Source organism: Cyprinus carpio, chromosome B19, assembly GCF_018340385.1.
Source record: "Cyprinus carpio isolate SPL01 chromosome B19, ASM1834038v1, whole genome shotgun sequence".
NCBI classification, from domain to species: domain Eukaryota; kingdom Metazoa; phylum Chordata; class Actinopteri; order Cypriniformes; family Cyprinidae; genus Cyprinus; species Cyprinus carpio.
Window position 1 is genome coordinate 313650 of NC_056615.1, and position 15563 is coordinate 329212.

Genomic DNA, 15563 nt, shown 5'->3' on the forward strand with positions numbered 1-15563 from the left:
GGTGCTTTTTTTTCACACCTCCGGAAAAAACTTTCTGAAAAGGGAGGTAAGGTGTGGGGGTAGAGTGTGGAGAAAAGGCGGAGATTGCATAAAGGGGAGTTACAATAAGTGAATAAATACTGCTAATTTGCACACCGACAATGCAAACACACACACGTTGGCAAGATGGACAGCGATGCCGAGAGCAGCAGCTACACGGGTTCTGAGAGCTGTGTGGAAGTGGAGGACTTCTCCCCACCAGAATCCCCACACTTTGATCAGAACGATGACAGTGCAGGTCCAATGCCTTATCAGTCTGAACCTTTGGACCCTCACGTGCATACACTAGAATGCGAAGACGAACCAGATGAAGCACTGATAGAAGTTTCATACTGGTAGCGTTTTTATATTAGTAAATTAACAATTCCAAGTTTATCTTGTATGTGAACGCTGCAAAAGTAAACTAGACACTTTCTGTTTTACAGACATGTGTAACTATATGTCCCGTTTTAAAGTAATGCAGGGCTGGCAACTCTCACGCATTCAGCGTGAGACTCACGCAATTAACACTTTTCTCACGCTGAGCAATGCAGCCAATCACAGTCGTATCTGTTGACTTCTTGAACACCTATGATTGGCCATTTCATTTACTGACCTCTAAACGCGGACTTGGTTTTTCACCGCACGCTTGCGAATCATCTCTCTGTATGTAAATAAGAGATTCATTAAAATGAACTTTCTGAAATCGCAATGAACTTAAGTATGTGTAGCCGCACTGGGTAGTACGTTAACGTTAGCTCAAATGATATATAGGGAATTTGAATAATTAATCAGGAATATGATTAATATATATATCGCGTAACAGTTACATTAAAATTATTGAAGATGAAAAATAGGTCAATTGTATATATATCAATAACTCATTACAAGGCACTGTAATTTACTCATTAATATGTCAATATTCCATTCTTCATATCAATTAACGTGATATCTTTTACTGGGAATTAATGCAAATCAAACAGTGGTTTGTCCAGCAAACGGCCGTAAGATTAACTTATCAACTTCAATAAAGTTATCACTTCTTATAATTCCAGGAAAAATAGTTTCTGGCCATGAAACCATTCTCCGTCCTTATAAAATTTAGGTTACTGAAAAGTAACAAATAAGCTTTGTAGCTAAGATCAAACATTTCATTGACTTCGTAATGTGAGCATTTTAGACAGAAGAAATCATGAATATATTGGCTTTTAATAATTGAACTAATAATACATCAAACTACGATTCACACAGAGTAAATATGCGTATAACAATACAAACATTAAAAACAAATACAATACAAAACGAATAACAAAATGAGAGAGAGAGAGAGTGAGTGAGTGAGTGAGTGAGTGAGTGAGTGAAAGGATGAGCGAGAGAAGGTGAGAGAGAGATAGGCAGAATCATGCAGAATGATCGCGCAGTATGGCAAAATCACATACAGTAACCTTTTTGAAAAACAACAAGGAATCAGATCACCTTGAAAAGGGAATAGACAACCTTAAGCAGCGTTTAAATCTCTATAGAAAATAATACTTGCATGTGGGTATCTTTGTGCCTGCTAAGAGGAGTGTGCGTCATGCTTTTAGAGCTGGGCGTGTTCTCTCGTGTGTTCCGGGGCGAGCAGACTCGCGCGAAGTTTCAAAGGTTCAACGAACGTGGAGTTACCAAAGAAATAATTCAGAGTTCGTCTCCCTCGTGTAGGGAGAGGCGAATATAAGAATAAAACTTAGTAAAGAAAAGAAAAGAAAAACGGAGATGAAAGCTCCCTAAGGAGCCATCGCGACAGACGTTCTCTCGACGAAGTGCCGAAACAAAAGTGCCACGAGAAAGTTCTGTGTCAGTCTCTTATGGAGCGACTGGGTTCACGCCTCTGTTTGCGCGGACAACCAATGAACGTCCACGATCTGAAGCGGGAAAAAGTTCCTTTGTCTCTGGGGGAGACACCCACTCGAGTGAGTTATGGTGTTGTCAGAATTCCAACAATTATATTCCAGCAAGATGGTAATTCCAGAATAATACATTTTACTGTAATTTCCTATGTATGAGTGGTTCGGTCAAAGCAAGACGGTTAAACAGATAGCAAAAATGACAGGTAAAGGTAGGAGAAACATAAAGTTACATTCATATGCAGAATTACACACATTTAAAGTTTGATTAACACAATAAAATTGTAGATACTCCAATTTGATATGGAAGACATCTAAGCACAAAAAGGAAATACAGTCAATACATTTAGAATATATTTACTTTCCTTTTTCCTTACAAGAATTCCTAGCGAGCTGGGCTTTTCTGTTTCTCTCAGTTGGGGTAATAAAGTTTTACGATCTGGTCAGGAATTTAAAACCCAGCCATGCTGTCAGGCACCACCCAGCCGGGCATTCAGCTTGCAGAGAGTTTGATTTACCTGCATGAGTTCAGGGGCTAAAAGCTTTGGGTTTTAGCCAAGGAATGTGCATTGTTTTAGATTCAACGAGCCATGATTCATTAATTCAGAACCAATGAATGAATTAACTGCTCATACGCTACAGTCCCCCTTTCCGTCGGATGAAGTCCCTGTGTGGACATCATCGGACGGCAATCATCACGATGGGCAGATGACAGGTGAATCATGATGGTCGTGTAGCAGGGGGATCATAATGGCAGGTGGTTCCTGAAGCTGAGTATTCAGCTTGATGAGGTTCGGTGTGGTCTCGGACTTGGCACCCCCTTTCCGGGGATTCTGTCTGAGACCTGTAGAGATGCACAGTGCAATGTCGGCAGCGGTCCAGGCTCGGACCGCAGATGACGGGTTCAGAACGGGCCGTCGAGACAGTGCTTGGAGGGCTGTGTCGACGGGAGCAATGTCAATGTGTCGGGACCCCCTTTCCTCAACCCAGAGTTCCAGTTCTGGATCTAAGATGAAGTTGTAATTCTTGAAGGATGGGAGTTCCAGTGCTGTCTGGTACTCTTCACTCGGAAAATGGTATAAGGCCAGGTCGTGAAGGTAGGGCGTGGCACCTTTCTGTACTTGAATCCCCCTATTCGGGTTGGGCACGTTGACACGGCTGGTTGTGTCATGCTGGTCGTAAGTGAGAGTAGCTGTACGCACGGGAGTGTTGACGAGCCATCTCTCACCTACAATCTCTGCTTGCGTCTCTGTGACTTGTGTACGAGGCTTGGATTCGGCAGGGCAGTGTGTGTCGCTGACCAGGGTTTGCAACCCGCAGATTCCTTCAGTGTTGTTTCTGAGGAAGGGTTTGCTAAGGCAGAGATAATGAATGTCTTTGGTCAAAGTACACATGTGCAGGTTTGGGGCCAGGTACATCTGTGTGTCGCTGTCGTGGTAGGCCACCACATCTGGAATGTGTGTCTTGGTGTGGGTGTTGCTTTTCCAAAACCTGACATTGACAATGTCTTTAAGTCTGTAGACTTGGCTTGACTCACTGATGGGTTGGTTCAGGAGCACATCCACTTCCCTCTGCTCGGGATTGACGTGCAGTAGGATGGCGCTACCCAGAGAGTAGGCCAGGTGTATTTGTAGTGGGTCAGCTGGCGTGGTGATGGCGGAAGCCAGCACAGTTAGCACAAGGCTTAAGGGTATCATGTAAGGTGGGATTCTACCCGTGGTTAGGCTGTCATTGGAGGAGGTAACCTCCCACAGCATGTCTGTCGTTAGCGCTGTAACCAGCTGAGTCTTGGCAAAGTCATTCTGGAAGGCAGTAAACAGCGGTTTCATGGAGTTCACGGCCTGGTTCGCTGCATTGACACTGGACATACCAAATGTTAAACAGAGTTCTGGCGGCAGCGGCGGCTCCGAGCAAAGCTCCCAGGAACCGTTTGGAGTGGTGGTTGTGTCCAACTAACTCCACTTGTGTAACAGTAATTTTCTCACGTTGGGTGAACACATGTTTGACATCGGCCTCAGCGTGAGTGAGGGAGTTCTCTGTCCATCGGGCACCTGCCCAGCTGTATTGGGCTACGGTGCTGGGGTAGTGTGGTCTGTAGTCGGTGGTCAGGGGTCTCAGTTGTTCTCTCGGTGGCAGCCGTCCTCTGGTTGGCTGACAGCACAGCATGGCGAACCACAGCAGCATCCTGGTACAGACAACAGGGAGAGAGAGACAAAAAGGGGAGGAAGAAACAAGCGAGGGTTGTCTTTGGTTGGACAGGGCAGTCTCTTTACTTTGTGGGCGGCGACTGGGTTTAGCTCGCCTTGGCCCATGTTTTTGCCACATCTTGCTGCTGGCATGACGCTTGCTTCAGTGTCTCGTCAGTGGCTGTGGTGCTGCGTTGTGCAGCACATGATGCGTCATGGAAATACATTGGCATTATCCCCCTTTTGCGCCGTGGCATTACAAGCCTTGGCATTGTGATGTCAGACGGTGCACAACCACAGTGTTGTTCTGTGCACGCAGCATGTGCTTTGTTTCATGCAGTGGTCTGAGGCACTGGTTGTCAGTGAGTGTAGACAGCGTGCAAGGGTGGATGGAGGGGTTTGAGGGGTGGTTAAGCAAAGTCTTTATGGAGGTGTCAGAAACCCGCTCGTCTGCTATGTTGGTATTTGTAAACAGCGGAGCCAGCGTAAGCGGCTCTGAGGTAGGCAGTCTAGTTTGTAAAATTCTTATGCTGTGTGTAATCACTTTAACCTTGAAAGTGGGTGGGTGGGTTGGGAGTGACCACAGCCTGTTGTTTAGTGAGCCAGTTTTGGCGAGGGTGTCAGTTTGAACATTTAAGTCCTTGTCGAGACCTGGTAGCTTCGTGTGTCCTTTTGCCTTCTTCCAGTACACAGTCACATTGTGTGTTTTTGTGATGTTATCACGTTCCTGGAACAGGTGTTGGTGTTTGACTGGCTTGTTGTTTGCAGTTTTGAAACCATTCTGTTTCCAGCTCGGAATATGGCACACAAAACTGAGTCTGGCATAGTTAGAGTCTGTACATGCTTTGTTCAGAAAGATGCTGAATTCAGCTGGTGAGTTGGCGTAGCTGAACGGGTACCTGTTGAAGGTGAACTGTCGGTTGCCTAATGTGAATGCCAGCTTGTGTTGGTTTTCCGGGTGCACCGGAATGGTCCAGAATCCAGAGGCTACATCAAGTGTAGAGAAGATTGTGGCTCCTCTGATTCGGGGGTTTTCTTGTTCTAGCTGGGTCATGGGCCGTTGTGACAGCGGCACCTGTTGATTCAATTTCCTGTAGTCAATGGTGGGTCGCCATTCGCCGTTAGGTTTGAGGACGGGCCAGATGGGGGTTCAATTTAGTTTATTTTGTGTTGGGTGGTGATTCGTTTTTAGGTTTTAGGTTCGATGATCTCCTGCCCTGGTTCGTGTGAGGCGATGGGAATCTTGTACTGTTTGACAAAAGTGGGAGGAGCATCAAGGTGCGTAGGGATGTGCACCATGTGGAGGTTGGTAAGACCACAGTCTAAAGAGTCTTTGGCACAGGATTCTTTGAATTTATAAAGAACTTGTCTGAGTCCTTGACGAACTGTATCGCTCTGAAGTGCATTAGCGTCTTGTAGAATTCGCTGCACTGGAGATTCAAAACCTGGGTAAGGCTCCTCCATCGGTGTGTCATCAGTCGGTTTGGTATTAAGAGGTGTAGCAGGTTCATCAGTCTCACCGGCGCTCTGGTGGGAGACTGTGTATACTGCGAGGTGTTTGGTCCTCGGTCAGCTCCGTTCTGCACACCTGGTCTTTGGTCACTGACATGACAGATGTGATGGCGATGAATTTGAAGGGTGCAGTGAACAATGTGTTTGTCTGTACTCCCTTCGGGTATCAGTGCAGGTGGAATGGGCCCTATGACAGGTCGTACACGTTCAAAGTCATGAAAGTCATGGCTCACTAGCCATCCCAGCCGGTAGGCCTTGGGAATGTTGATGTCAGTTACCATCCAGTTGTTGCACAGGATTGTAAACTATATGAGATGACACTTCAGTGAGGGGTGTGGCTTCAAGTGTGAGTCCGAGTTCCACACATTCAGGTGAGGGTTGGAAGAAACCCAGCGTGTGGTTTAAGGTTTGACCACATCGCATGTTGAGCCGAGCAGCGACCCCTTTGGTGTAAGCTGGTATCACCATTCCCTGTTCGTTGACTAAGGTGCAGAGGAGCGAACTTGAGCCCTGGTTTGTTGTTGAGGCTGTGTACCCATGGCTGGCTGCTGGGGTTCCCGTGAGCTCTGTGACTTGGCAGTCTGGCTCTGTGGGAGTTCCCGTGACCTCTGTGACCTGACAGTCTGTCACCGGTGACCTGTGTGGCTGGAGGGGAAGAGTTTCTCGCACTTGAGCCCAGACTTTTAGCTGTTTGAAGTCTAGTAAAGGTTCAAAGCGATCTAGCAGGTCTTTGCCGATGAGAAGTGGGTAAGTGTCCATTGGTGAAATGTACACAGGATGTACTAGACTCATAGGACCAATCGTCAGGTGAATGGAAGCTACCTTGTCAAACCGGATCTCATTCTGGCTGTATGACTGTACATTCAGTTCACAAGTTTGAGGTGTAAGAGTTCGATCTTGTCTCTTAGCTTCAAATTGGAGTCTTTTGAAAAGTTGAGATGAGATCACTGTAAGGTCTGATCCTGTGTTGATCAGGGCTTCCATGCTCACTCCTTTTCCTAACGTGATGTTCAGGTGGAGTTTTCGGCTTACCCCCTTTTCGACAAGGTTGCCCAGGAATGTTGTCATCGGGGCAGGTGTGACGATCAATGGGTGGTTAGGACCGGTCTCGTGTAGCTCGCTGCGGAGGCAGGTAGCCAAAACAGCATTTTCTGGTACCTTGGGATTGTGGTACCTGGTGTGAGGAACTGTGCTGTCTCGTTCAGGGTGTGCAGCTGTCAGCTGTGGAGCTTGGGTGATGCTGTCACCTTGTGATGTGACAGGTTAGCTCTGTGGTCTGTGGATGACGAGCAGTGTTCGGGGGGTGCTTGGCTCAGTCAGATGGCAGTTAGACAGGGTGTTGGTTTCAGTTCTTATGCTTAGACATAAGATGTCTGGTTCGTCTTTCTTGTCTTCCTTGCGAGTTTTCATGTAAAGAAGCTCTTTCAGCACCCTCAGGATCTCTGCTGTCTCAGACGTGGCTGCCCTGTGTTTTTCTGATGTGTGCTCAGGATTGAGCTTACCAGTGTCGTGTCGAGAGTGGTTCCACTGCCGGCTGTCGGGGCTTTGTGTCCTGGACGGTGGGGATCGGCTTTTTTTGGGTCGCCGGTCCCAGAATCTTTCATAGTGTTCGCTCTGGTGCTTTGGACGAGCATCACCTCGATTATGTAGCCCTCTGCTGGCTTGGAACGGTCTTGACTCTCTGTAAAAAGGTCTGTGACTGTGGTGTTGTGGGGTGCACTCTAGGGTCATACTCCGAGCAGTGCTCAGAGACAGAGTAGATTGTGGGGTTTTTCACAGTCTTTTCAGAAATAGTCTTTTGCTTGGTGTAAGCTTTGTGGGCTAAGTCCCATGACTCTTGTGTAGACATGCTACACGGACACGCTGAGACTCCGAGATGAAAACTCCAACTGGCATGCAGGTTTCGGAGGAACAGAGTTTTAAAGTTGACATCCTGTTGCATACCTGGTTCGTTGCGTGCTCCGAAGTAGGCTTTCCGTAGTTGACTGTAGAAAGTCTGTGGGTTTTCAAGTCGGCCCTGTTTGAGGTCTATAGTGTTAAGGAGCCCGTGGTCTGAGTCTGGATCAGAGAATTCAAGAATCAAAGTTTTTCTCAGTTGCTGGTAGTCCACTTTGACAGTCTCTGGTTGACGATCCAGAATCCTATGCACATCACGGCGGGACGTGATTCTTAACAGGTACAATTTGTCCAAAGCTGTCACGTTGGCGACAGTTTGTAAGTGAAAGTCAATGTCTTGTAAATAAGCGTGAACGTCATGACCTCCTGCAGGATCTGGATTGAAGGTAGGGATGTTTCTGGCTAGCTTGTCAAGTTCTCGGGAAGCTGTGTGCAGGGTTTAGTGGCATGCGTTCTCTGGAAGGGCTCTCCCCCCTCCATTGCTGACAGGTGTTCTTGGAAGCTGGCTGGTGATGTCTTGAGCCGTGGGCTTACGCCCCCCCTTTTCAGCTCTGGGTTCTTGGCTGAAAGGGTTGGAGTGGTGGGCCGGGGAGAAACTCTATGGGGTGTGTGTTTCTCTGTTCCAGCCACTCTGTAATCTGTAAGAATGTTTCAGTTCAGCATGAACAGTGCCAAGTTCATCTTGGAGCTCGTCTCTCTGCAGAGTAAGCTTGTCGATTTTAGCTCGGGCGGCTTGCAAGTGTTTTTCACAGGCCCTGGCTTTAGAGTCTCTTTCTTTCAGTTCAGTCTTGCTCTCTCTAGGAGAGTGTCACATTGCTGGAGTTTTTTCGTTGAGTTCCTTTTGGGCTTCTCTCTCCAACTGTCCTCTTTTGGTCTCTGTCGAGGCGAAGATCTTGCAGGGCATTTTGAAGTCTTTCTACTTCTTTCTGTAGCTCTGGATCTGTGGCGTCCTCTTGTCTCGGGCTGGTTCTGGGTCTCGAGGAGGAGCTGATCAAGGCGACTCTGGGTTCGGGCCTGGTCCTTCCAGGCCTCCTCCGCTTGAAGCATAAGTGTTGCTGCTTGCTGTTCCAGGTCGATGTTGCTCCATTCGCTGAGCCGTGCCTGGGTGACGAGAATGTGATCTAGGCTTCCGAGGATCCTGGCGAGCTCTTTGTAGTTGTAGCTTTGGGTTGGATCGTGTGCCATCAGTTCATCTGGCTCGGTGTCCAGTTGCTCTTGGTTTAGGTGCTGCAGGTTACTGGTGTCCTTGGGCAGGAAGGGGGTCATCACTGCTTTCAACCATGTCGAGAGGTTGCCCCCGTGGACTGCTGGACTGGATGAACGGAACATCCTGGCTCACTGTAGGTGAGAGAAACACAGCATACACACAAAGAGACCAATGCAAGTTCGTTCTACGGTTAACGAGCTATACTCATACGGGCTATGCCGTTTATGAGAATTTTGGGGCTAACTGATGCAAACAGTCAGACTGTTCGCGGAGCCAATTAACTTGGGTCAACGGAGGACCTGAAATGGAGATTTGACAGGCAGTAGCCTAGCGGGTCACGTGATGACACCGGCTGCTGGTTGTCACTCTACTGTTTAGCTTCCTTGGTGGCTCTCATAGGTTACTGTCTTTCTGTGAAATGAAAGAAACAAATCACAACAGAACAAAGGACAGAAAAGATCAAAGTGAAACAAAACACTTGAAATGAGATAAAACAGTAGTATCACGATATGTGTTAGGGAGAATAAGGAGGCCTAAGCCTACTGCTAGGTTTTAAGATAGGGCCAACAGGTGAGTGGGGCTATCGGGGTAGGAAACCTAGGAAGATGGTGTGGCTTGGAGAAGAGATGGGCCGAACACTTAAAATATATCCGGGGGAATATCTAATATTCTGTGGCTTATAATAAGTGGATGGGTTTTATCACATTTCGGTAACGCTGGTCGGGCAACCTTGCTCACTGGAAACCTGAGATGACTGTCCAATCACCAAGGGAGTTCTACAATCAAATACACAAAGGATGAACAAGGGAAACTTAAAGTGAATTAAGGCTTGTTTGTTTAAAATCAATTGAGTAAATATATATGTAGAAATGAGAGGTAACAGCTTTACCTAATAATGATAAAACAAAAAGGGAATTATGATAGTGATGGTAATTATCAAAATAACCTAACCCAAAAGAGAGAAGAAAAAGAATCAAAATCAAAATAGAAATAGACAGGATGAAACATGGGAGAATGCCGCAGTAGCTGGTTTTCATCACAAGGGGATGAAACTCCCTCTCTGTGCTTCACCTGGTAAACAGAAAACTTAATTCAAATTTAAAAATTCAAAACTGGTTTAAACTGAAATTTAAAATAAGCAAGAAGAGAGCTTAAAGCTATGAACCGACTTAACAGGAGACGGCCACTAAATGGCTCACTTCCTTCTAAGTGGGTCAATCAGTGGTTAACCTGAGACACTTAATTTACACTATTAAACAATTAAATTTTAATTCAAATCATGTTTGAACCAAACTCAAAGTAAGTGTGAACAGTCAAAGGCAGGAAAATTTGTCTAACATAAAATAATATTCGCACGAGCAAAGCTGTAAATGCAAATAATTATTGAGAATTTAGACGGGCTAATTCAACAACCACAGGAGAAAAAAAAATTAGAATTATCTGAAACGGCCACGAGATGGCGTAATTGCACTCATGAAGACTGAAGTCAGAAGGCAGGGCGTAATTTGAGACTACTAACCCTTAAAGGACGCCCTCTGATGTTTAGTTAGCGGAATTACACCCTACTTCAGTGTGATTTAGAATCTGAGCGTTTGTCAGCGCTGATTCTCCAACAGACAAAGGTTTGTACCTTTAAGGTGCTATACTGCACAAGAGCGTGAGGCAGGATTTCTTCGCTGCAAAACACGCAAATGTGAACAACAGGAATTGTCCGTCTGTTGCACTCCCATACACATTTATCAAAATAGCACTTATGATTTAAATGTTTTAGGTTTAAAATTGGGTAGCTAAGCCAATTTTTCGACCAGGAGTTTTATCGTTTATTTTTGAATATCACTGTGGTTAACCACAAATTCAATAATGATATGTAATTACAAGGCCTTTTAACTACTGAATCAGAGGAACGTCGCTCTGATCAGATTTACGTCTCGTCCTAAAAAAAGAGATTTCTTCGTCTTTAATAGGCGGTTTACTAATATTAAAATGTTCTCACTGCAGAGAGATCTTGATCTTCTCTTAACAGGACATTTAACATTATACTGCAGTGTACTTTCAGCAAAATAACAGTGACTATACTGTTAGGTATTTCTAGAAACTGTTAATGTGCTGACTGATCAGCTTTTTGCCTCAGTCAGTTAGGAGTGAGTTCGCGTCTTGTGACTTATCTCACAATCTCATAATTTCATAGCCGCGCGTGCAGAAATTATTAATAACCATATAAACAGATTGAAACTGGATTGCTCATAAAACGAAGTTTGAAATGCCCGCGTTTCTCCACCAAAATACTGTAGCCGCACTGGGTAGTACGTTATGGTTGGGTTAAATGATATATATGGTGTTTTAATAATTAATCAGGAATATGATTAATATATATATCTCGTGTAACAGTTACATTAAAATTATTGAAGATGAAAAATAGGTCAATTGTATATATCAATAACTCATTACAAGGCACTGTAATTTACTCATTAATATGTCAATATTCCATTCTTCATATCAATTAACGTGATATCTTTTACTGGGAATTAATGTAAATCAAACAGTGGTTTGTCCAGCAAACGGCCGTAAGATTAACTTATCAACTTCAATAAAGTTATCACTTCTTATAATTCCAGGAAAAATTGTTTCTGGCCATGAAACCATTCTCCCGTCCTTATAAAAATTTAGGTTACTGAAAAGTAACAAATAAGCTTTGTAGCTAAGATCAAACATTTCATTGACTTCGTAATGTGAGCATTTTAGACAGAAGCAATCATGAATATATTGGCTTTTAATAATTGAACTAATAATACATCAAACTACGATTTGTAGAAGATTTTTATTAATAAGATTTTCTATTAATCAAGTATAATCAAGGTGAATTTAGCCACATATGTCTATAGTTATTATTCCATTATAATCCTATGGTTGTAGTATAGGAAGTAAGATGCCTACGTGACCAGAATGTCCAGACCCAGATGAGAAACATCTGGGAAAAGGGTCTTTCTCCTTACCAGACAAAATATAAGGCCCCTTCTCTCTGGGGATCGAATGTAAGCATAAGGAAAATTATGGAATATTGTGAACGCCCTGTATATGGTATATAAGGAGATACCACATAACATTCGGGAGATCTCCTTGCAAGGAACTCTCGGCTTTATTCTCCTTGAAATAAAGTCTTTTCTTCTGAAAGCAAAACCCCAGACTGAGTGTGATTCTTCGGAGCTGAGGCAGACGACACTACAGATTCACACAGAGTAAATATGCATATAACAATACAAACAGTAAAAACAAATACAATACAAAACGAATAACAAAATGAGAGAGAGAGAGAGTGAGTGAGTGAGTGAGTGAAAGGGTGAGCGAGAGAAGGTGAGAGAGAGATAGGCAGAATCATGCAGAATGATCGCGCAGTATGGCAAAATCACATACAGTAACCTTTTTGAAAGACAACAAGGAATCAGATCACCTTGAAAAGGGAATAGACAACCTTAAGCAGCGTTTAAATCTCTATAGAAAATAATACTTGCATGTGGGTATCTTTGTGCCTGCTAAGAGGAGCGTGCGTCGTGCTTTTAGAGCTGGGCATGTTCTCTCGTGTCTTCCGGGGCGAGCCGACTCGCGCGAAGTTTCAAAGGTTCAACGAACGTGGAGTTACCAAAGAAATAATTCAGAGTTCGTCTCCCTCGTGTAGGGAGAGGCGAATATAAGAATAAAACTTAGTAAAGAAAAGAAAAGAAAAACGGAGATGAAAGCTCCCTAAGGAGCCATCGCGACAGACGTTCTCTTGACGAAGTGCCGAAACAAAAAGTGCAACGAGAAAGTTCTGTGTCAGTCTCTTATGGAGCGACTGGGTTCACGCCTCTGTTTGCGCGAACAACCAATGAACGTCCACGATCTGAAGCTGGAAAAAGTTCCTTTGTCTCTGGGGAGACACCCACTCGAGTGAGTTATGGTGTTGTCAGAATTCAGCAATTATATTCCAGCAAGATGGTAATTCCAGAATAATACATTTTACTGTAATTTCCTATGTATGAGTGGTTCGGTCAAAGCAAGACGATTAAACAGATACCAAAAATGACAGGTAAAGGTAGGAGATAAAGTTAAATTCATATGCAGAATTACACACATTTAAAGTTTGATTAACACAATAAAATTGTAGATACTCCAATTTGATATGGAAGACATCTAAGCACAAAAAGGAAATACAGTCAATACATTTAGAATATATTTACCTTCCTTTTTCCTTACAAGAATTCTTAGCGAGCTGGGCTTTTTCTGTTTCTCCCAGTTGGGGTAATAAAGTTTTACGATCTGGTCAGGAATTTAAACCCAGCCATGCTGGCACCAGGCCGGTCATTCAGCTTGCAGAGAGTTTGATTTACCTGCATGAGTTCAGGGGCTAAAAGCTTTGGGTTTTAGCCAAGGAATGTGCATTGTTTTAGATTCAACGAGCCATGATTCATTAATTCAGAACCAATGAATGAATGAACTGCTCATACGCTACATATGTGACACCTTTTTAGTGATTTTAAAGGAATGGCTATTTGCGGACATCCTAATCCATTCAGAATTTGAATAAAAGTTTTGTTTTTCATGCTGCTAATGGCCATATACCCTGTACAAGCAGCAAAGTTTCAGGAGTGACAGCCTAAATCCCTCATAAATGCGGGATTAATTTTCGAATGGGAGATAAATATAATTTCTCAAATAGATGTTCAAGCTAGGCAGATAACAGATTAATAAAAATATTTTTGAAAATAACAGGCTAAATAATTGCAATTATTTATAAAACTAATGACTATCTTGCAATTCTTTGTACATTGCTATTCTTGTAGTGAGAAAAGTTAATAGTTTTGCAGCACTGCAGCAGTTATTTTCCATAATTTTATATAAAAACACAGCAGGGTAAGATGAGCCATTTTTTACTTATGTGGTGCTCAAGATAAGTGGAAATGATGCAGAAGTACAAGGAAAGTATCTGAAGTAATTTCAGGATGTTTCCTATCATTTTAAATTATCACAATTTATCTATGACAAAGGGTTCTAAAAATATGGCTTCTTATAAAAAAAAAAAGTAATTGACCCAAGTTGGTGGGTAAGATGCACCATCTGAGTGTAAACTGATCTGTTACGCTAAAATAAAAATAACGTAAATGGGTGCCTTCCACTCCTCCCCTGTGTTTCTCCTTTTCACAGTCTGGCAGAAATAATGGTTGGTTCCAAAATATATGATCACATGACAGTAAAAGTGTTCAGTTGGCAAGATACAAAGTGTGGGTCAACTTACCCACTTGCTCATCTTACCCCACTCTTCCTATGACAGTAACTACTAGGCATGTCCATATGTCAGACAAAACTCTGGTGTTATTTAAATATATATATATATATATATATATATATATATATATATATATATATATATATATATATATATATATATATAGTATTACAAATTGCATGTGTGTGTGTGCATACTGTATATATATAATGTTCATGTGGTAATTAATAAAGTTTTATTTAAGTGTGATTATGGAGTTTTATATTGTTACACTGGTGCCAAAACCAGGGAGGAAGGAGGCGGGAACCGGCGAACACGCAAATAAAGCTTTAATCACAAAATAAAGATAAAACAGCGCGACAGCCCCTCACGGCACAGCAGGTGTGGCTCATTTCCCAATCACTCCACCGGCCTCGCTCCGCTCCCACGGCTCTCGGCCCCGCCCCACTCGTCACAGTTTACATCTTGCAGAATCTTAAAAATTTTGGAAAAGAAGATGAAAAATTAAGGTTTAGTTTTAATTTACTCTTGCCCTGAACAACTTATTTCACATAATATGGGTTTACATAAAGGCCAAGTGCATAGGCTAAGTGGCTCTCCTACTCCATTGTCAAGGATTTGAAGCGTGAAGTGTGCATTGCTACAGCCTCAAATTTTTCAGGTCGTGTGAACTGGGTACACAAGTGTTCTGGAATGTGCAATTTCTAACACACTGTCAAAAAGAAGCTCCAGTGTTGATCCACATACCCTGCAGAATGAAAAGAACAAGCTATTAAGAACAAATACTATGTTGTAATTACATGTAGACAATGCTATTAAATTGCATACCATATGCAGGCCTTGTCTTTAGTGGCCTCACTGTGCATTCTCCCTTTTTGTTACAAGGATACTGCATGTGCCATCTTAGCTGTCCAGTAGCAGTTGTGGCTTGTTCTCTTGCACTGTTTTCTTTGTACTGCATAGCTGCCAGTTGCGATCTAAGGTGAGAATGTAAGCAGTTACATACTGCAAATCACTTGATACTTTACAAACGAAATGCTTATTTTCTCACTGACGCATTAATTCACTTGCAAAAGAAAACATACCTGCACAACATCCAGACAAAAGGAAATGCCACACTCTTTGGCACAAACCAAATGAGCAGACTGTGGAACAACTCAAGTGAGGAAGTCTGGTGGTCACCATTTAGAGAGCTTCTCACATGCAGCAGTACCTAGTGAAAAAATAATAGTCAACTTACATCAACAGACAACAAATGATGCTGCAGGGCAAGAAATGTACAATAGTAGAATTGAAATGTAATCATTTAAATTTGATCTAACAAAAACCATAATGCTATGCATACACAAAGCAAAAACATATATCTACATTTACATTTAATCATTTAGCAGACACTTTTATCCAAAGCGACTTACAAATGAGAACAATAGAAACAATCAGACCAATGAGAGAGCAACAACAGTATACAAGTGCCATGACTAGTCTCAGTTAGTCTAGCACAGAACCCGTAGCAAGGTTTTTTTTGTTGTTGTTGTTTTTTTTCCAAGAATAGGATAGACAAGAAAAGGTAAGTGCTAGTATTAGTTGGTCAAGTGCTG